Source organism: Lactuca serriola, chromosome 1 (genome assembly GCF_051521515.1).
Source record: "Lactuca serriola cultivar US96UC23 chromosome 1, Lser_US96UC23_V15, whole genome shotgun sequence".
Lineage (NCBI taxonomy): Eukaryota > Viridiplantae > Streptophyta > Magnoliopsida > Asterales > Asteraceae > Lactuca > Lactuca serriola.
Genome location: NC_136408.1, coordinates 230,128,690 through 230,153,052, shown reverse-complemented (window position 1 = coordinate 230,153,052; position 24,363 = coordinate 230,128,690). Strand labels below are relative to the sequence as shown.

At 35.3% G+C, this 24,363-nt stretch overlaps 1 long non-coding RNA gene across 1 annotated transcript; it reads right to left on the bottom strand.

Annotated features, from left to right (window-relative positions):
• Window positions 1–4,037: 4,037 nt before the first annotated feature.
• Window positions 4,038–6,545, bottom strand: LOC145072717 (uncharacterized). The gene is made up of 3 exons (XR_013691111.1): window positions 5,061–6,545; window positions 4,840–4,933; window positions 4,038–4,739 (listed from the first exon to the last, which is right to left on the bottom strand). It is a non-coding gene; the product is annotated as an uncharacterized LOC145072717 (long non-coding RNA).
• Between the last annotated feature and the right edge of the window lie 17,818 nt (window positions 6,546–24,363).

Below are 24,363 nucleotides of genomic sequence, written 5' to 3'. Positions count from 1 at the left end.
TATTTGTCAGGAAAATCATGAAAAAAATGATCCTTTAATAAAATGTTACATAAATGGACATTGTTATCATATTTTATTAGAAAAATGGTCCTTGTGGCTTTAAAAGTTACAATACCAGTCCCTGTGGTAGAAAAAAAATGACATGAGTGGTCCTTGTTGTTAATAAATTTTGTAGTTTAGTAAAAAAAAACTTTATTATAAACGGAAGTGTAATTTATTTCTAAAGTTTATTGATATGAAAAGTACATTTTCTTAAGTAGGAGGATATTATGGGTATATTAAAAAAACTTTATTATTGGTCGAATAAAAAAACTGAAAATTAGTTTCAAAACATTGACCTGATATGTGAATATGTAATTGTTGCAGGACTTAAGAGGGCATAGGATTGAAAAGCAGTTGACATTTCAAATGAATAGATGAATAGAACTTGTATGAAGCAGATTGAGGTAAGAAAGTTGAAAGAGGCTTTCACAGATGCAATTGAAACAGGAAGAAGACGAATGAGTAATTTCAAAACGTTGGATTTCACGTAGTAAGGTATATTTATAGATATAAAATTAATCTTTGAATATCTTCGCAATATAATCACTGATTTTATGAATTTATTGTTATTGAAATTGTATATGATATTTTTGTGTTCATGATTTTATGGGATTTAGTAGATTATATATCAATTTAAATTAAAGATATGATTTGCATTTAATAAGGGATTGCAGAAAATTAGGAAAAAATTAGTTAAATTGATGAAATTAATTGAGTAGCTATTATATTGATATCTTTGACTTACAAATTAAGATTTTGAACTTCCTGATTTTTTGGTTTTTAAATGCAGAGAATGAGTTTAAATTGGAAAACATCACGTTCATGATTTTGCTCGGTTGAGCATTTAATGGAGGTAATGACATCCTTTTTGCCTAATGTCGGCTTTAGTAGTTAATTAAATTTTATGTTTAATAAATAAAATTAATGAAAATGTTATTGTCCAAGTTTTAATCTACAAATATTTTCAAAATTAAAGATCCTCATGCTTAAGAAAAACATTATTAATAATTTGAAATCGTAATAACTAATCAAAAATTTGGAAAAAAAGTTTTAATTTAAACTAATATAAGTTATATTAGTAAATTTGTAATTTTGGTTTAAATAAATATATAAATCGTTATGAGAAAATAATTTATGTTTTCTAAATTCAATTATTTGTAATCATGACCTTGTATGATGCAATATACATTAGAGTATAATGAAAAGAATACAATAAATCATGAAAGTGGCATTAATATATTATAAATTAAACATGAAAGTGATGAACTATATAATGGCAACTTGTATATTGTTATTGAATGTTGAATGAACAATATAATACAAAAACTGATATACTAAAAGAATATACATCAACCAATGAAAAGAATAGTACCAAATACTCTGAAAAAACTTACCTGATATGTGATTCTGGATGTTTTGCAGGATTAACAGGAGGAAGAATTCAATGGTAGTTGATGTGTGAACGAAATAGATGAATAAAAAGTTTACGAAGTAGATTGAAGTAAGAAAAGCGATTTATTAACTGCAGATGCTTTTGAAAGACAAAGAAGACAGGATCTGTAAATTAAAGAAGATGTATATTACGTATAGAGGTATATTTATATATAGTTATACATATAAATGTTATTATTTTAATATTATGAGATTATAACTCCGGATTTTATGCATATATTGTTATTAAAATTGGATTGGATATTTTTTTGTACCTGATCTTATGGGATTTAATAGACTTTAGATCAATTCTTAATAAATATACGATTTGCAGTTAAGAAGGGATTACATAAAATGACAATGAAATATGTTATATGGACGAAATTAAAAAATTATTTATGGTATTGATATATTTGACTTGAACATGCGGTGTATAGTTTATCTTATTAAAAGATTTTTGCATATTTTCTGAAAATCATAATATTCATTCTAATTTTATTAATGAATCTTTATCTTTATTCTTTATGTTACATACTTGTCGGGATTGTATGTATCAATTACATGAAAGGACTTGAAGTTGGAGATGAAGAAAAGAAGCGGGAAAAAACAAATTTGGAGGTCTGGCAGATTGACACGTGGAAGTCTGGTACTTATTTTCTTCAGCTGTGATAATAATATGGAGGTAATGCCATCTGGTTTGCATATATATATATATATATATATATATATATATATTAGATTTTAGAATTATTATAAATTTAATAATACTTGGGATGGTCATTTTTTCTCGAAATATTAATCTATTAACATTAATAAAAATTATCAATTGTTAGATAATCTAGAAATGTAGAAACAATATGTTAATTTTGAAATGCTAATAATATCGTAATAACATTATTATCTTTTGTTAGATAATCTGATAACTTGACTTTCACATTAAAAGTAAAATAGTAAGTATAAATTATAATAGGAGATTATAACTTTAAAAAATAAGGCAGTGAAACGATTAGCAAAAAAAGGACAAGCAATAATTCGTTAAACTGTTTATATAGAAAGACATTGAGTCTGACATTTAATCAACATAGTTATAATAATATGTCATTGAAATCATCCAAAAAAAGAAAAACATAAATTTATTAATTTTAAAGAACAATTATCTTAAAATTTGTCCCATAAAAAAGTGTTTGTATAGAATGGATTTAAAGAATATGTAACATAGAAAAACATGTACAACATAGGCGAACATGTACAATTTGTTACAATAAACCGGTTACATAAAAAGACATTGAGCATGACATTTAAGCAACATAGGTATAATAATATGTCTTTGAAATCATCCAAAAAATACATTCAAATGATGATAGTAGTAATCAAAAAAAGGAAACCAAAATGAAATAAATGTAATTGAACCATTGTCAAGAAATTTGTCCCATAAAAAACTTATTTTAACCAATCATTGTACCAAATAAGTAAAACAACTTTTAACAGCAAAGAAAACCATCTCAAAAATTCTAATTTCTTCCTGAAAACATAAAAGAACTCACTTTTCCAATTTAGGAACTAAAAGTGTATTTCCCTCTCCAATTGATTTTCTTTTAGTTTTTGTGGAACTCATATCACCTCCACAATCAACGTCATAAATGTCATGGAGGTTTCGCTTCAAATCAGTTGATATTTTCAACGGACTGATTGCAGATGATTTATCAACTGTTGATGGAGTAAAACTCTCATCTGTCTGTGATATGACATCCTAAATTTAAAAAAACATAAAATTTCATATGGAATATATAAATATTAATGAAAGTTAATATGGGAATATAAAATACCTTTTGAACATTCTCAACAACATCATCAGATTCGAGGGGTACTTCATTTAAGGACACTGATTGAGTAGTCTAGAAAATAAAATGGACATATACAAAACATTATGTATATAAATAAAAAAACATATATAAAGGGTGATCATTAAAAAGTTATGTACCAAAATTTCTAATTTACTTTCCAAATTGGAAACAATATCCACATTCTCTGTAAGTTTGACAACGCTGTAGATATTATTATAGTTGCTGACGTTGTAGGATGTAATTTCTACAAGAAACGCAAATTTGCGGTTTTTCAATACGTTCATCTGGTTTGGAAAAAGTTGCATACTGTCTCCAGCCTGTAAGAAGTAGTTTAATATATTAAAACCAAAAAATGTTATTTGATAAAAAAATATATATACGGTTTCAAGTATACCTGTTCATGTAATTTTTTCAACTGAGATGCACTTATTTCCAACAATCTTTTTGCCTCCCTATCAAAAAGAGTAAATCCAATAGTGTCGGTATGATCTTGCACGTTGATTGGAATTATATACCTAATAAAAATTGTATTATATTAATATTAATTTTGTTGACATAGTGAAAATATTAAATATATTAATATAAGTGGATATGTGTTTACTTTAAAACAACATGAAAATTCTCGTCATTGCAAACTGGATCTAAACACTGAATTTCAACAGTTTCTGAGATATTGTCGGGGGCAGTATAAGACAGATTTGGTTTGGGCACTTTGTTTATTTTTTTCCCACATTTGTAGCACGCTTCATAACACCAACGTAGATTCTGTCTTATATTGACAATCTTACCAACTAATACAAATTTCATTGGCTGTATAAAATAAAATGTAAAATTAACAAAAAAAACACAAAAAATGTATATAAAATCAAAGGACCTAAAATAAAGAAACATACTTTGAGTGGTTCTGTGATCTCCGAAATGGTTTTTAAAGGGAAATCCCCTTTAAAATCATCTATGTATGAAGAAGCGTAACTTGGCAGCGTAGTTATGCTTTTTTCCGGCGTACCTCCATTAACATTAACTTTCAATCTGGATTGTTTTAAGTTATATTATTAATTACAATAGACTGAATAGTTATAATTTTAAACACAACATATAATTTTTTAAACAGTTTAAATATATATTAAAATAGACTAACTCTTTTTTGAAGTCATTAATCTCATCAATTTCAGAATTAATGAACATTTTTGTTACATCATAATGACTTTTTGCCTGACCTATTCCTGTAAAAAAAATTATTAAATAAAAGTAGATTGATGAAAAATATGTAAATATATATAGTTTAAATACAAACCATCCCAAATGTTCAGTTTAACAAACTGCATCACTATAACAACACAAGTAACCGTGGGGTTACTTTTCAAGTACTGTGACAATTGGTGTGCTTGACTTCCAAATATAGTGACCTGCAAGTGTACACTCCTAATTTTTTTTTAATTTAATTAGTATTTTTAATTGATACTTATATTAGTAAAAATAAGAATAAAATAAAAATAATAATTTTTTGTTTGCATAATCTCACTCTAAATTAGTTAGTGTAATCTTCATGTAATGCCTTTGTGTGTTAGGATCGGATGCTTCAAGGGGACGAAATGACACAATTTGTCCAATAACATCTACACAATTTAATAAAATAGAAGTAGAAATTATTTAGTTAAAACTGAATGGAATAAAATTGATAATAACATTGATAAGAAAATACATAAATTATAAAACTGAATGGAATAAAATTAAACAACTTACCAAAAAATGATTGTCTTGGGCAAGTTTGTTCCACGATAGAATTAAATTCAACAAACAGAAAACAATTAATTGGACCTGAAAAATCGTCACATCTTTTTATAATAGTTCTCCAATCCAAAGTAATGGTTTGTCTTTGACCGGTAACACTGAACCCATTCTTCACAGCAGCCATACTGGGTTTTAAAATGATGTAACTTTGATCTTCCTTTAACAGATGACCAAATCTGGAAAAATTTTGGTTAAATACACGAGACTGGTATTTTGTTCCCTGTTCACCAAAATAATAAATAAAATTTCATATTGATTGAAACATGTAAGAATTAGTAGTTTTATAAAAATTAAACAAACCTCTTCGTCCATGACGATCATTTCAATGGATAAAACGATATTATTCCTTATAAAATTCCATATCTTTAAAACCCGTAGTTTGAGATGTGAATCATCAGCCAAGCTTTCAATGTCTTTTAGGTATACTTTGTTACCAATATTCATTTCCTACAAAGAATTGATAGCATAAGAAAAAAAAATAAGAAAATAGCATATTAAAAAAATAAAACACTGCTTGTAGTACATTGTTCATTGTATATTCAATACCAATCGACAAGCTGATATTTTGATCATTTATATGTCATGTTTTCAATGACTTAATGCATTGACTAATGCTACATTGGGTTTTTGTTTTTAATTTTGTATGAAACATGTCGAACCCTTTCCCTTTTAAACATGATAAGTCTGGTTTCTAAGAAACATTTGAATATGCAGCAAACCATTTATTGCACCTGAAAAATCAACTATTTATTCATATATGATTTTATATACATACGGTAACAGATGCATACAAAGTTTGATATTAAATTAAATTGATTAAAAAGAGCAGTGAAAATATTACGAATGAAACATATACATTTGAAAAAACGATTGATGTTTAGTGAGTTGAATAGTTATATACCGTAACAGTTACATACTTTGGTTCATATTACGATTATGAAGCCTTCAAACTTATTAAAAAAAACAGATATATACACAAAGAAAGTGATAAAAACAACAGTAGAAGGAATGATCAGATGAATGAAAGAGTTACCTTAAAGAAAAACCACGGTTGAATGAAAGAGTTACGAATGAAACATATACATTTAAAAAAACGATTGATGTTTACTTAACTGAATACTTATATACCGTAACAGTTTCATACTTTGGTTCATATTACGATTATGAAGCCTTCAAACTGATTAAAAAAAAAAAGATATATACACAAAGAAAGTGATAAAAAAAACAGTAGAAGGAATGATAAGATGAATGAAAGTGTTACCTTAAAGAAAAACAGAACACGATTTTAGATGGTCTACTGTAATTGATATATGTCTTCCTGTGGAAATTGTAATCGCTGTGAATGAAGAAACCGTGATATTTGTATTTTAAAAACAAAGATTAGGTATGTTGCGGTATTTAAGGAATTGATAAGAATTTACCTTTTGACAGATTCAATTATCGTATTTTAGCAATTTTTTATTAATTACCTTCCTTTTTTGGTTTGAAATGCAGCAAAATTGACGTGGTGAATGAAGGGTAGAACCGGAAATTCACTTAGTGAAAAAAGTGGGAAAATTCAAAGGGGGGAAGGCTATATGATTGACACGTGTCTAAGTTGTACTTATTTATTATAATAGGAGATATATATATATATATATATATATATATATATATATATATATAACTGATTTACATAATCAGTCCCCGTTAATTTAATTAGTCTCTTTTGATCACTAAATTAATTCTTGATCAATACTAATTAAATAATATGATTTCATAATTAATATATTATACTTATAATATATTTATAATTCATAAATAACCACTTTCTCAGATATCCATCCTATCAGATTGTTCTGGTGAAGGCAACTGAAATGGACCATGCTACTCTCAGGTCAAGTACATACCAATTATACTTATGAGCTTAGACACCTAATCCAACATAATGTCCTATCCTACCTATTTGGCTAACGACCCTCCACTGGTCAAGAATGCAGTGGGTAAGAATGGATACCCAATGGCAGTCATGCAGTTTCCTTAAACACCCCTATAGACCATCTTCGTGAATTTGAAGCAGTTAAAACTAATTAAGGTAATCATCCTAATCAAATCAAGATATCAAAATCGAAAAATCGGGGATCTGACGAGTCAACTCGTCGATTCAGGCAATGAACTTTTCGATTTGAGCCAACTCATCGAGTTCCATAATGAACTCGTCGAGTCTGATGAAAATATTGACGAATCAGTTCCCTCCTCCTTCGGATAATTCACAAGTGCATCAGATTCAATTGAAAAACATCCTAGTCTCTGATATCACTGATGGGTTTTGAGCATAACTACATCCTATGTGTTCATGTAACCCTAATTTTTTTGGATCTATGTTTTTTACTAATTGAACATGAAAGTTGAATACCAAAGCAAAACCCTAGATCTAGCATATATATAAATCGAAAATTTCATAATAAAAGTGTTTTGATGTTTACCTTACTTGTTATGTAGCAATAACAAGAACACTTTGTAGGTCCTTGAAGCTTGAAAGCTTAGTGTCTCAAATGTTGCGCCTCTAATGGTTCACAAACATAACTATCAAAAGGATGAGAGGAGAGATGAGAGAATTCTTCAGAATTTCAGCTAGGGTATGTAGAAACCAAGCAGTGGCCGGAAATACTAATAGGTGGGGTTGTTATATAGATGTGGGTTGCTAGGGTTTGCTGGAGGAAAGTCTAATCTCTTGCTTAAGGCTTAAGCAGCCCATGGACCCTCATTAGAGAGCCTCAGACGCAATCAATATGGCCTCCTTATAGATGTGGGTTGCTAGGGTTTACTGGAGGAAACTCTAATCCATAGACCATGTTCCTTTAAACAATTCCTTTAATCCTATAATTAATTCCAAATTAATTTCTGATTAAATACTAATTAAAGAACATGATTTCTAATTAATATATTAATTTCATAATACATTAATAAATCAACTTATTATTCCAAATAATAAATTCAACCTCTCTCTCCAAAAGTCATGCTGTCAAGTAGCTAGGGTGAAGACAACCTAAAAGGACCATGCTAATATTAAATCAAGTACATACCAATTATAGTTATGTGCTTAGACACCTAATCCAATAGTCACTTACTTGGATAAGTCTAATAACCATAGTTGCAAGTATAACAGTCTAATAACCATAGTTGCAAGTATAACTTCAAAATTTAACTAGCAATCGTAGCTTTTAAAAGCCGCTATTGAACTCTGACAGTTGTGTTTCCTTATGTCACACCCCAAAACCGGAACAGCGGAAACGTTCCGGGGTGGATGACATCATGTCAAGTATCACAACACATGCATTATAGTAATCAAAGTACAACAAAACCTTGCATTAATAGTAATCATTTTACATGGTTACATTACAAGGTATCAAATTAATACAAGTAAATATAATAATTACAGCAAGGTACTAAGCCATCTTCATCAACAGCTCCGGGGATGTACCTGTCTAATGCTACCCTGAGAATACAAGTTATTTGAAAAGCGAGTATCAGCATTTTTACAAATGTTGGTGAGTTCATAAGCATTTAGTGACATTTATTCAAATAACTTTATAAAGTAGTAGTTTAAGTGTTTACTGTGTATTAGAGTTCTTTCCAGAAAATCCTATATTTTCCTTAATAAAGCAGCCTTCTACCAAGACTGGTCAGTGTTATGTGGTAAAAATTCATTTTCCCTAAATTGCTATCATTATCAAAATACCAAATTTGATTATTGAGGAAAGCAAACGACATCAAGGAATAACATATGCCTCAGCAGTGAGGACTGTTAACTAAGGCAAGGAATCATAGACTCCAGGAGAGTATCGAACAAACGACATGCCTGGTTTAGTCTAACAAATAGAGACTCAGACCCTAGAAGGTACCAAAATGGAAGGTACAGCTGGTAAGGTCTAAAACAATGAATACAGTGGATACAGACCCCATACAGTATCAAATGAAAGATACGTCTTGTAAGGTCAAAAACAGAGAAAACAGACCCCAGATAGTATCAAATGAAAGATACGTCTTGTAAGGTCAAAAACAGAGAAAACAGACCCCAGACAGTATCAAATGAAAGATACGTCTTGTAAGGTCAAAACAGTGTGACACTAAAAATAAATTACCAATATACAGTGTAAATTACTGGCGAAATACCGTTACCTTAAGGCCAAAGAATTATAAGGTAACCCGAGATACTCGTAACCATACTGACTAGAGTACCAGACGCCCTACAAGCATCTAAAATGTGACATTTGTCACCCGTTGGCTTGGTAGGCCGGGACTGTAGCTAGCAGTCTGGGTGCGGGGTTGTCAATCCCGTATAGATCTATACACACAATGTCCGCTCTCCTTATAAGAGACTCTGGTTACCAACTAGATGACGGAGAAGGCCGTGTCCTGAAGATGCATCCCAAATAGTGGGTAGAGACTTCCAACTAGTGGGTTTCTAAGTCCTTCAATCATTATTTATATGCATCATTATTTAAAGGAAGTAGGGCGGACAAGCCATCCTAAGTCCTTCAATCATTATTTATATGCATCTATACAAGCACAGACATACATCTAACTACGCTTGAGTGTGTATCAAATGGAATCATATCGTGAAGTATAAGTGTACAGTGTGGAATAACCGACTTGTGAAGTATAAGCGTATAGTGAAATATCCGAGTCGTGAAGTATAAGCGTACAGTGGAACATCTGAGTCGTGAAGTATAAGCGTACAGAGCGGGGTAATCGAATCGTGAAGTATAAGTGTACCAAGTGTAAGTGTATCACGAAGTGGAAACGACGATAAGTGAAGTAAGAGTGTCTATCATGTATAAGCGACTACAAGTATAAGCGAAATAGAGACAATAAAAAGTATAAATGCATCACGAAGTGAAAGCGTTATCGAGTAGGAGTTTAAAATAAAGGAAAATGAAGCAGCAGTAACTAACAAGTAAAAGCATACATCGTGAAAGTGAACTTTGATGAAAAACCTTTATACTCGGGGAAAATCACAAATTGTATTCTTTTGTAAAAACATGTTTGAAAACCTTTGGAAATCTTTCATAAACCAGTTTAGAATGAATTTAGATAAAACAGCATAAGTAAGAGTTTTGAAACAATTGAAATCCCTTTTGAAAACCATTATAGTGTCCTACTCGGTAAAACAGTATACAGTGTCGTAAAATCTTGTGCATGCGGGTTTTCAATCACATGTGATTGATATGATAACTTGCATGTTTAACTTGTATTCCCCCCCCCCCTATAAAACATGTAAAAACATTTAAAAGGTTCATTCAGGGGTATGAACTCACCTGGTGTAAGTAGGTCCGACGAAGGTGCCGTTTGGGCGTTCGGTGTCACGCAAGGACTCGAACACACACAATGACCTATTTAACATATGATAACATATTTTCACATACAATTAGTATATTTAATACTAATTAAACAAATATACGCGCTCAAAGGAGCGGAAAACACTTTGGATAAGTGTTTGGGTGTCCCGGGTAGCGTCTAAAGGTGTGTGTGGCTTAGGAATGGAGTTTACTCTCCAAGAGTAAGCACTTAATATGATGTTTACGGCCCAGGGACTACTCACCATGAGTTTACGGCCGTAAACTCATGGTGAAGGGTTCTAGGGTGTTTAAGGCTTCTAGCTTGTTCATGGGATTTTTCTAAGTACTTTTCCAAAATGGTATGAGTGAATTTAAGGCTTCTAAGGGCTTCATTATGGAGTTTACAGCCTAGGGACACTCCTAAGGGAGTTTACGGCCGTAAACTCTCATTCTTTGAGTTTTGTGAAGTTTAAAGCCCCTAATGCCTTGCTAGTAATTTATAATGAAGTGTTATGCCATTTTGGGGGATTAAAACTATCATATTGGCACATTTAGAGGTATTTACGGCCTTGGTACATACCTGGGCCATAAACTCCTTTTTTCCCTTCCTTTTGATGTGTTTAATTGATCCAAACCCAAAGGACAAGCCCCTAATTTATGTCTTAAGCCTTGGTATGAATTTAGGGCACCCTTTAACATGTTTTTATGAGTTTACGGCCCTGGAACTATTTCTTGGGATGCTTTGGCCGTAAACTCCTAAATGGAGGGTATTTGACATGTTTAAGGTCCCCAAACTATTTTTAGATGATCCTAGGATTTATTTCAAGGCTATTGGTGGAGTTATATGGCTTTTAGACATGTAAAAGTGAGTTTACTCCCCATGTTTGAGGGGTTTACGGCCCAAGCACATTCCTTGTCCAGAAACTCCTATTTGCTCCTCAAAATCCATGACTAGGGTGTTCTATGTTCGGATTTGCAAGCCATAAGGTCGTATCTAAGTCCCAATGTTGGTTTGGAGGGGTTAAATTGCTTAAAAAACCACTTATTAAGTGTTTACGGCCCAAGCTTGCTCCTTGGCCGTAAATACATGTTCCAAGTCCAATTCTATGCTATAAACACGAATCATAATGTTTAGAGTAGGCTAGGGTAAGCGGACTTACAATTTGGAAGCGTTTGGTTGCAGATTCGGGGCGAAAACAAGTCTAGAGAGAGAGTATAGAGAGAGAGTGTTTAGGGAGTGTAAAAAGTCTCCAATGGACTCCACTCACATTTATATAGGGGTTCGAGTCGGGGCTCAGTGGAATTCTACCCGATACTGCCGTCAAACGTGGCTTTTGGTCGCACCCGATTTAGGGGTCGTACTAATAAAACTTAACACTTTCCAAATAAATGGAAATGTGTGTTATGTGTTTTTATTCCCTTTTATCACGACTTAACGGCATAATAAATATAAACAAATGAAATTTTTATTAAATTGACGACCTCTAATTAACGGAACTTTTATAAACTGGAATATTACGTTAACGGTAACAGGGAAATATAACGGAACAACTTGGGTTGTCACATCATCCCCCCGTTAGAGGGAATTTCTTCCCGAAATTCAGGTATAGGCAAGGAAGTAGGTATGAATGACCAAGTAGAGGTAAGAGAGTACTTCCTACACGGTTGTCCTCGCATTCCCAAGTGATCTCTGGTCTGTGTTTGTCATTCCAACAGACCCTCACGTACAGGATGCGGACTCCGTCTCGTGTAGCTAGTGGGTTCCAACTGGTGTATCTACAAGGTTAGGTTCTCAATGGATTCTATCAAGATGAGTGAGGCATGAAGAGTTTTGTCGGGAATTCACATATCAAGTCTAAGAAGTGGATTGACCGGGTGTGAATCTTGTGGTATATCCGAAGGTAGTGGCGGCCTGAAAAGGGTTGGACCAAATCTCTAAGGATTCTCAGATGGTCCTAGGCTCTCGGAAGGGTAGAGCCTTTCAGTACTTAGAACATAGTGTACTTCTATGGCAAGATCATCACTGGCGCGATCGCCACTCCGAAGTTCCTATCATTCCCTCCCGTGCTGGTAGTGTAGTCCTTCAGGTTGGTTCTTAAGAATCTCGAGTGGTCTTTGGTTTTGTGTTTCCTGTCAACTGGTTGATAGAGACTTTCTAGATCGTCGAGTGGGTTGCGTGACTATGGTTATCTGTTTGCTGTAGAGTGTCCATCTCAAGATCGTGCAAAATGAACATGCACTAACGATTCTTGAGATACGGAAACCCTGAGGGTCGGGGAGATAGGGTTTCACCAGACGAGTGTTGGACTATCTCGGGAGGTGGTTCTACTATCTCTGCATGAGGTAGTATCCGTGGAACACCTAATAGTCCAATGGATCTCTAAGACTTTGGTTTATTCTAACGTGGAAAGTGCATGTTCCGGCATAACCCTTCGACTAACACTAAAGTTGGTGTCAAGTCTATAATCTCTTCGGGATCTGGGTCATGAGGCTCAGCGCAACTACTATCGCACTTTGATCAAGGATTCTTGGCTGCGGAGGTTACCCTGTGGTTCTCGGTATCCTAGTGTTCACTTCGGAGAGTGTATTTCATCGTCTACAGGGCGACGACGATTTCCTCCATGCGAGGGGGTGGAGGATGATAGGCACTACTTGTCTATAACAGGGTGGACGAAGTGCCTGAGTAGTAAGGGCATTTATTGCAACTACTCCTCCGAAGGTTCTGAGTTTTCTCGGTCTAGGTCAAATCTAGTGAGTATAGGGTCTCATCACTCGGAACTTTACTAGCTCAACCCGCAGTGATTCTCTTGACTCCGGCTCCTATGTTATGGAATATGGTGAAAGTGTCTTGCGAAGAGGTTCGTGGTAGAGCTCATGCTTGGCTTAACCACCAATACTTGGTGTATGCAAGCAGTATACAATTGAGGTCGGCAGGATGTTCATCTGTGCGACTCCACCCCAAACCCACAACCCAACGAGGAACAGGGAATAGGGAGGAAACACACACCTTAAATCTTTTTTATCTCAATTATATGCCACCTTTATGCATATACCTAGTTATAGTGGTCAGTCTCATGAGTTCTGTTCTCTGGGTTCACGAATTGAATGTGCGATGTGCGAAGGGTCTTCCGGGGGAAATCTACGGAGTATGCTTCAGTTGGTTGTCGTCTACTGGAGTTTATACAGTGCCGTTCACTTCGGTGTCCATCTGACTACGAGGGGTCGGTCAACAGCTTACGGTACCCTCTCTTGGATACTTCGGAAGGTTTGAGATAAGAGAGACGATTGAAGGATCGCATTAGGTTTGATTATTTGTGTTAGGTTTAGGTTCGGGAAAACCTTTATTTGCCGACATGGCTACGAGGAAAGTTCTTTTTACACAGCACTAAGAATGTACACATGGCTGCACGAAGTCGAACCATGATCAATAGAGTCGTCGAAGTTGGCACACTCCGACATGATGTATAATGAAGATCGATAGAGTCATGTGCCGAATAGGCACACAAGTTCTAGGCGTCTCGGGTTTCATCCTATATATCACTACCGCGGATACTTGGACCGATAGAGTCGACGCGGAACTATAGAGAGTTCTAAGTGTTTCCGAATAGAGTATCTTTTCATGAATGGATTCTCACAAGGCATTTCTATAATCGCCTCACATATACTAGTCATATATATTTAAGGTGGGGAGGACGGTTGATTAAGCGACCCCGCCCTAAATCCACAACTAAACGAGGAACAGGAAATGAGGCGGCATTCACTCACTCTAGGTCTGTCCATCTTAAATATACATGGTCGTAGCATATATGTTTAGCCATTGTAATTTTACCTGATGAATTTTTAAATTTTATAGCAGTGCTGCGACTTTCGCCTTACTGGGAAGAATTTACATTTTGAATTAATCTTTTATTGTTTTTAGTTTAGTTATCCGAGATCGAGAGACGTACCAAAATCTAACGAGTTCCTTGATGCTTCCCTCTAAGCAGTAGAGTCAGGCTCCTCCCGTGTCTTTGTTGTTTCCTTCAGTTGGGCAATCCCTTTTGAAGTATCCAAACTCGCCAGATAAGCGGCAAACCTGCTTGGTCGCTGCATTGGCGATTGATGAAATACGCTCCACCGGAGTTCTGCATACACGAGTAGTATGTCCCTTCATGTTGCACCTAGCACATAAGAGTTCCCGGTAGGCATCATGATGATGGTAGTTGCACTTGCTGCAGTGGGGAAGGTCTCCTAGGTATGGTCTTCTTGAGGTCGGGAGGGAAGGATTCACAGAGGTATAGACTGCCTTATCTCGTCTCCTTTCAGAAGGTCCTTGAGCCGAGGTACTTCCCTCCTCAATCTTGAGTTTTCTCTTTAGTGGGTTCGGTGAAGGTTCTTGGGTGACTGGGTATGAAAGTGTTGGTTGCTGCTATCCATTGCTAGGATCGGAAATCCCGACAGGTCCCCTGCTAACATTAGCGGTGTTAGCATTCAGGTGAGCCATGATAGTTGCTACGGCTGCTGAGACTGCAGCTTGGAATGTAGCTTCATCGAATAAGAGAGCAGGTTTCTTGCTTGTGGATTGGTTATGCTTCTTCGGTGGCATGGTTTTCCTACACGGAAAGGAATACAAGGTAATAAGAGACGGTGGTTAACCCTGGACATTTCTGTCCTGAACGTATTAGGCATAAATTTTTCTCGTGCCCTGGGTACTGGTCGTCTGAGTGTCGACCTACATCCCTATGATGTAGTCCTGGTGATCGAAGTGGGTGTATGAGTATCGGAAAAAGGCCATAAGATGCGAGTCGTTCCTACTAAGTTACCTTTATACTGGGGAAGGTTTCACTCTCCGGCCTGGAGAGATTTAAGAACGGTTCGGAACGAAACTGCGGAGAGAGAGGCTCACAAGGGCAGATGGCTAAAATCCTCCCAATAGAGATGCGGGGATCCGCCCTAATCGTGTATCTGGCAATGGGAAACGATGATTTTACCTAACACATAGCGTGAGTAGTGTAACCACTAACTCACTAAATTATATTATTTTATGGGTGCATTAGCGTGACGAACACGAGGAAAAGACAATTCCTGGGTTCCTTGTACTGGCTCCCTCGGTCTGCCTCGTACCTTTGACTGGAATCGGCGTTGGTTTCCTTCGGGTAGTTTCCTAGGGTTCTCTTCTCGTATAGACATATTGAATTTCTACTCCGCCTTCCTTCTGATTCCGACTCTGGGTGTCACCGCTTCATGGTAGATAACTGGAATCTCGGAAGTTTAGGCGAATCTCTCACCACTGTCCCAAAAAGAATATGGGCACTTGGTGCATTCAATAGTCTCGACTGTCACACCCCCGAACCAAGCGGCGGAAACGTTCGGGAGCTGTAGTGACTCAATTGAATACCATAACATTGAATATATATGAAACGTAACAACATTCGTCACCATGCATTAATATAATACAACCAATAAAGTTTACATGAAGTACATTGTTTAAACATTACATTCCCAAAAATAAATTGTTCGATTCGTTAATAAGTAAACTGCAAGCCATCACTGAGTACATTTTCCTTTGATTCACTGGTTACCTGAGAATACAAGTATTTTGAAAAACGTCAACATGTGAAATGTTGGTGAGTTCATAAGCGGTAATTGAAAAACAATGTTTCGTGTCGTTTGAAAACCACCAGAAAATCCGATATTTTCTGAAAAGAAAAGCTTTTGAAAACGTTTGTGAAGATCCATAGGTATGCTTGTTTGTTTCTATACTTGTAAAAATTGTTCATTAAACTTGTATACATTTCAAATCCGTATGTATTGAAAAACCCTAGGAAAACCCGATGTTTTCCTAATTCTTTGAATTCTATGAAGTAAAAATGAAACCATTGCAACGCGTGAAGTTATCAATTCCAGGCGACGTCGGATTATTTTTGAGCATGATTAATTGCTATAAACATGCGTTACACAAACGACCAGTTTATAACTATACTAACGATCCCGTAGGCGTCGTCCGTACTAATCACGTTATCCGACCGCCCTGACTACGTGTAGTCCCACATCCGAAGAGAAAGAGGACACGAAGACCCCGATGACTCCATTAACCGGTTGGGGATAAAAAAAAGGTACGAGGGGTCCCTGACCCGCCTCGCATGAAATACCGACTTTACTAGCAATACCAAAGGACCCTTGGGGACCAATAGTATACAAGCCATTGAAAGTCCTTTTACGCTGTGTTAGATCGGGTAAGACTCAATACCTCGTAAGATAGAAGTCTTCGGGCCTTAAGATCAGGTCATTAGGCTAGCTAGGCCCAACAAACAAGATTTTACACTTTTGGGGCCCAAAGATGGTGCGTAGACGTCTGTGCACACTCGCATGTATATTGAATTCCCAAACGTTACTTGTATGAATCGAGGTATCGTCACGTTAGTAGTTTCGGATTTTTATTGGTTCGAGACCGAACCAATTCGTTTAACAACGACTTTTGGTATTGTTGTGTATTGTATTTCGTCGATAGTCGTGGTGCCATTATTTGATCAAATTGCGTGTATTGAATTAGCCTTGGTAGTTTTCTGTTTTCAGCCCCTCATTGTTTGTAAAATTTACCTTTTCAACCCTTTAATTAAATAACTTTCCGGTTTGGTCCTTAAATCATTTTTCTTGACATTTTAACACCAAAAATTATTGCAAATAATATTTTTCAGCATATTTTTCATTGAAAACAGTGTAAGTCCCTGAAAATGCAGTTTTCTCGGTTATAACCCCTCCTTTTCGCAATTTTGACAATTTTGGCCCAAATTGGAAAAATTTTGCAACTTTGGTCCTTTTTAAATTTAAAAAGCATTTTAAACCATTGAAAAGGACTTGGAACACTAATAGTCCACTGTTTTACAGAAAAACACAGTTTTGGCCCTCCAAATCAGAAAATTTCGCATAATGGGCCTTATTGGGCTAAAAATGTCATTTTTAGCCCATTAAGCTTGAAATTTATGTTTTTAATCCTCCAACAAGCATATTTTCAGAAAATACATTATGGAAACTGTTTTGACTCATCTCCCCCATCAGATTTCGAAATATTTCAATTTGGGCCCTTTAACTATATATTTTTAGCATTTTATGTCCAAAAATTGAGTTTTTAGCCCAAAGAAAATGTTACTAAGCCATTTAGCTATCTTTCTTTGAACACTTTATATGTAGGAATATACTTGATGCTAGTATCATTTAACATAAGGTATATCTCGGTTTTGAGGGGTTTTATGGCTAGATCCAACATTATAACACACAAAAACACACATATAAGCATGGAAATCATACAAGGCATACAAAACACATATAGATCTACACTTTCACTTGTATTCCCCCCCCCCCCCCCCCACAAAACTCATAAAAACAGAAAATAGGGGGTATGAAGCTCACCTTGGGTGTGGTTTCGGTTTTGGAGAGGAGATGGAAGAAAAATGAAGTGATTTTCGGCCCTAGCACCTTTCCTTGGTAGATCTCGAGTTTGGTGACTTCTAAGGTGCATGATCACAAGTTGGAATAGATTTAGAAGAGATTTTTGATGGAATGAAGTAGCTAGATCATGGATTAGTCATCAACTTACCTTAGATGATGATTTTGGTGATGGATTCTCCTTGTGAAGCTTCTTGATTCACGAAATTTTTGAAGAAGGGGGAAGGAGATGTTCTTCAAGATTTAGAGAGAGTAGAATAGATTTTTGTGAGTGTGTGTGTTGTGTTTGGCCGAGAGCAAGAGAGAGGAAGAAGAAGAGAGATGCATGAAAGGATGGTGCATGGAAGTATGAGTCTCTTTCATGGAAGTCCTTTGGTTAATAGTGAGGTGTCACTCACAAGGTCAACCCCTTCCTCTTGGGCTTGTTTTGGACCGAAAATATGGAAGGAAGAAGGTTTTTGGGCTCTATTGCCCCTAAGCCCACATAGGAGTTAAGTTGGATGATTTTTTTTTTTTGGCCCAAAAAAAATATATATATATAATATGAGTTTTACACTTTGTTGGGCTAGTTTAGGTTAATCATGGTTCAAAACTTTTAATTTATTTCATTCTAGGCTCAACATGGCCCAAAATGTTGAAATAAATTAATGTGGGTCCAATTAGAGCCCATTTAAGGGTTCTAAGCCCATGATAGTCAAATTGAAAGCTTATTGGTCCATTTGGATCCAGTAAGGAAGTCCTAGTCCAAGGTGGACCTAAATAAGAACTTCTAGAGTTTCCAATTGTTTGATGACTATTTGTAGTACTTGTATGATGTATTTGATTGAAGTTTTTGGTGTCATAATCATAGGTGTCACACATGTTCTTAAGTTTTTGATTTACATTAACTTGAGTGTATGGATTACATGACACAAAATTTCCAGTTGTGACATCGACCTAGTTCATTATTTCCGAATAGGAAATCTTCTCAATGAACCTCTTCGGGGTCGAATTCAACTCTTCTGTTATGCACTGAAGTGGATAGGGTTGTCTACAGGGTTTGCGCGAGAATGGAAATGTCTAAAGAATCCTAAGAGATTATTAACATTTCACTATATGATCCATATCGAGTCCTGCTACGATTACACAGGGTATACAAATCATATATAACTTAGATCCGATAGGCCTTCGAATATGTGATACTACTCTATATCCACATCCCAACGAGGAAAAGGAAGTAGAGCGAAACCACACATTCTTAGCCTATGGGATCCTTATTATATATAACCTTGGGAGTACACCCTCTATAGTCGTAGGTATATCAATAAGGATCTTTTTGGTTAATCACGCAAGGTTGTTTATGTATTCTAAAATACCCCTATGGTATTTTAATTCTTGTTTGGTTCTTATCTTCTGAATATTATTATGGGATTAGTGTGGATCTTTTAGCGTTCTAAAATACTCCTATAGTATTTTAAATTTATGTTTGGCTCTAGCAATCCTAGTTGGTAAGTTTCAGACCTGTTGTACACCACTATCACTCCCAAGCACACGTTCATCGCATCTCCGATAAATGTAGTTGATCAGGTTACATTTATCCCAGCTTACGATTACATAACTGCCCAGGTTTGACTGTAGTGCTCAACATCCGAAGACTTTTATTATTGTTCTTCTTGTGATACTTTTGTTCGAGTCTTTAGATTCTGGATGTTATTATACTTTGGTAAAATATGGTTATATTTTAAAGTATAATTCTTGGTCAGAGTGTTTTATCCCCTTGTATTTATAGGCTGTATATCTTTTATGAATTGATATACTTAGCTCACTATAAACAATGCTCTGATACCAATCTGTCACACCCCAAAACCGGAACGGCGGAAACGTTCTGGGGTGGATGACGTCATGTCAAGTATCAGAACACATGCATTATAGTAATCAAAGTACAACAAAACATTGCATTAATAGTAATAATTTTACATGGTTACATTACAAGGTATCAAAGTAATACAAGTAAATATAATAATTACAGCAAGGTACTAAGCCATCTTCATCAACAGCTCTGGGGATGTACCTGTCTAATGCTAACCTGAGAATACAAGTTATTTGAAAAGCGAGTATCAGCATTTTTACAAATGTTGGTGAGTTCATAAGCATTTAGTGACATTTATTCAAATAACTTTATAAAGTAGTAGTTTAAGTGTTTACTGTGTATTAGAGTTCTTTCCAGAAAATCCTATATTTTCCTTAATAAAGCAGCCTTCTACCAAGACTAGTCAGTGTTATGTGGTAAAAAGTCATTTTCCCTAAATTGCTATCATTATCAAAATACCAAATTTGATTATTGAGGAAAGCAAACGACATCAGGGAATAACATATGCCTCAGCAGTGAGGACTGTTAACTAAGGCAAGGAATCATAGACTCCAGGAGAGTATCGAACAAACGACATGCCTGGTTTAGTCTAACAAATAGAGACTCAGACCCTAGAAGGTACCAAAATGGAAGGTATAGCTGGTAAGGTCTAAAACAATGAATACAGTGGATACAGTTAATACAGTGGATACAGACCCCATACAGTATCAAATGAAAGATACGTCTTGTAAGGTCAAAACAGTGTGACTCTGAAAATAAATTACCAGTATACAGTGTAAATTGCTGGCGAAATACCGTTACCTTAAGGCCAAAGAATTATAAGGTAACCCGGGATACTCGTAGCCATACTGACTAGAGTACCAGATGCCCTACAAGCGTCTAAAATGTGACATTTGTCACCCGTTGGCTTGGTAGGTCGGGACTGTAGCTAGCAGTCTGGGTGTGGGGTTGTCAATCCCGTATAGATCTATACACACAATGTCCGCTCTCCCTACAGGAGACTCTGGTTACCAACTAGACGACGGAGAAGGCCGTGTCCTGAAGATGCATCCCAAATAGTGGGTAGAGACTTCCAACTAGTGGGTTTCTAATGTAAGTGTTGAACTAGAGGTAGAGACTCTTAACTGAATTGACTGAAGTAACACCGTATGTTTATGCTTGTGTACATAATATGTAACTAATGAATCAAACGACCTTCGGATGGACATCCGATCCCACCAGACCACATCTCAACGAAGAAAAGGAAATAGGGCGGACAAGCCTTCCTAAGTCCTTCAATCATTATTTATATGCATCTATACAAGCACAGACATACATCTAACTACACTTGAGTGTGTATCAAGTGGAATCATATCGTGAAGTATAAGTGTACAGTGTGGAATAACCGACTTGTGAAGTATAAGCGTACAGTGAAATATCCGAGTCGTGAAGTATAAGCGTACAGTGGAACATCCGAGTCGTGAAGTATAAGCGTACAGAGCGGGATAATCGAATCGTGAAGTATAAGTGTACCAAGTGTAAGTGTATCACGAAGTGGAAACGACGATAAGTGAAGTAAGAGTGTCTATCATGTATAAGCGACTACAAGTATAAGCGAAATAGAGACAATAAGAAGTATAAACGCATCATGAAGTGAAAGCGTTATCGAGTAGGAGTTTAAAATAAAGGAAAATGAAGCAGCAGTAACTAACAAGTAAAAGCATACGTCGTGAAAGTGAACTTTGATGAAAAACCTTTATACTCGGGGAAAATCACAATTTGTATTCTTTCGTAAAAACATGTTTGAAAACCTTTGGAAATCTTTCATAAACCAGTTTAGAATGAATTTAGATAAAACAGCATAAGTAAGAGTTTTGAAACAATTGAAATCCCTTTTAAAAACCATTATAGTGTCCTACTCGGTAAAACAATATACAGTGTCGTAAGATCTTGTGAATGCGGGTTATCAATCACATGTGATTGATATGATAACTGGCATGTTTAACTTGTATTCCCCCCCTATAAAACATGTAAAAACATTTAAAAGGTTCATTCAGGGGTATGAACTCACCTGGTGTAAGTGGGTCCGACGAAGGTGCCGTTTGGGCGTTCGGTGTCACGCAAGGACTCGAACACACACAATGACCTATTTAACATATGATAACATATGTTCACATACAATTAGTATATTTAATACTAATTAAACAAATATACGCGCTCAAAGGAGCGAAAAACACTTTGGATAAGTGTTTGGGTGTCCCGGGTAGCGTCTAAAGGTGTGTGTGGCTTAGGAATGGAGTTTACTCTCCAAGAGTAAGCCCTTAATATGATGTTTACGGCCCAGGGACTACTCACCATGAGTTTACGGCCGTAAACTCATGGTCAAGGGTTCTAGGGTGTTTAAGGCTTCTAGCTTGTTCATGGGATTTTTCTAAGTACTTTTCCAAAAAGGCATGAGTGAGTTTAAGGCTTCTAAGGGCTTCATTATGGAGTTTACGGCCTAGGGACACTCCTAAGGGAGTTTACGGCCGTAAACTCTCATTCTTTGAGTTTTGTGAAGTTTAAATTCCCTAATGCCTTGCTAGTAATTTATAATGAAGTGTTATGCCATTATGGCGGATTAAAACTATCATATTGGCACATTTAGAGGTGTTTACAGCCTTGGTACATACCTGGGCCGTAAACTCCTTTTTCCGCTTCCTTTTGATGTGTTTAATTAATCCAAACCCAAAGGATAAGCCCCTAATTTATGTCTTAAGCCTTGGTATGAATTTAGGGCACCCTTTAACATGTTTTTATGAGTTTACGGCCCTGGAACTATTTCTTGGGAAGCTTTGGCCGTAAACTCCTAAATGGAGGGTATCTGACATGTTTAAGGTCCCCAAATTATTTTTAGATGATCCTAGGATTTATTCCAAGGCTATTGGTGGAGTTATATGGCTTTTAGACATGTAAAAGTGAGTTTACTCCCTATGTTTGAGGGGTTTACGGCCCAAGCACATTCCTTGGCTGTAAACTCCTATTTGCTCCTCAAAATCCATGACTAGGGTGTTCTAAGTCCGGATTTGCAAGCCATAAGGTCGTATCTAAGTCCCAATGTTGGTTTGGAGGGGTTAAATTGCTTAAAAACCCACTTATTAAGTGTTTACGACCCAAGCATGCTCCTTGGCCGTAAACACATGTTCCAAGTCCAATTATATGCTATAAACACGAATCATAATGTTTAGAGTAGGCTAGGGTAAGCGGACTTACAATTTGGAAGCGTTTAGTTGCGGATTCGGGGCGAAAACGAGTCTAGACAGAGAGAGTATAGAGAGAGAGTGTTTAGGGAGTGTAAAAAGTCTCCAATGGACTCCACTCACCTTTATATAGGGGTTCGAGTCGGGGCTCAGTGGAATTCTACCCGATACTGCCGTCAAACGGGGCTTTTGGTCGCACCCGATTTAGGGGTCGTACTAATAAAACTTAACACTTTCCAAATAAATGGAAATGTGTGTTATGTGTTTTTATTCCCTTTTATCACGACTTAACGGCATAATAAATATAAACAAATGAAATGTTTATTAAATTTACGACCTCTAATTAACGGAACTTTTATAAACTGGAATATTCCATTAACGGTAACGGAAAAATATAACTGAACAACTTGGGTTGTGACACCTTAGATAAGGGATCATATAATCATCCGTTCTGCAAGATATCATGTGGACACATAAATGGAACATAATCATTCTCACTGTCCAACAGTTTGTTTCCAGATTTCTAATTTCTATGACTAGTAAGTAAATTGAAGACATCAATTCTTTGGTATGACAAACTAAAGCCATGTGTTGAAGCTTTATATATCCTTTTGTTTCACAATCATAGCCAAGTAGGTTTAAATTTAATTAATATTTAGTGGTTTTTTGAATCTTATTCTTTTTTTCTTCTATTTTCGATTATTTTTCTACATCCATCTATTAGGCCATGTGCTGAAGCTTTATATATTACAGGTAGGTTTACAGACCGAGGAAGTAAGTTTTGATCATTTTCATGCTACTTCTTTCTAGTACGCCCATCTTGTATTCTTGGACCTTTGGATATCATTCAAAAGATAACTAAGAAAGATAAGAAAAATTATATCTCAATCCACTACGCTCTTCATAGAATTGTAAGTAACTTATTGTTTTTTAAATTAATTGTTTATCAACTTTAGATATTTTTTTTGACAAATTTCTATTGGTATAATTTTGAAAATTTGTAGGCGACATCTTCATTTGATAGAACCCGTTTGTCTAAATGGGAAGAACCAAATGTTATTCACATTTATAAATTTGCTTATAATAATTTAATCTTATGAAAATTTTGAGGTTTGGTTAAATTATTTTTCATTATTTTGTGGTAGAAGCATTCTTTATTATAAGTTTATTACGAGATTTCATGGTATTGCATTTTATTTTCTTTTTTATCCTTTGTAAACGAACTTTTGATCTAGTTGTATTAATTATGCCACCAATGAATAAATATTATTATAAAAGTTTTTATTATTTGAATTTGGTTGCAGGCTTCAAAGCGTGACAAGAAATACAATAAGTTACTTTATGTTTTCTGGAGATAACATACATACACCAAGTGGCAAACAAATGACATCGAGGATTTTTTTTGACATGATATTTAAAACAAGAAGGTGTCCCTTAATAGA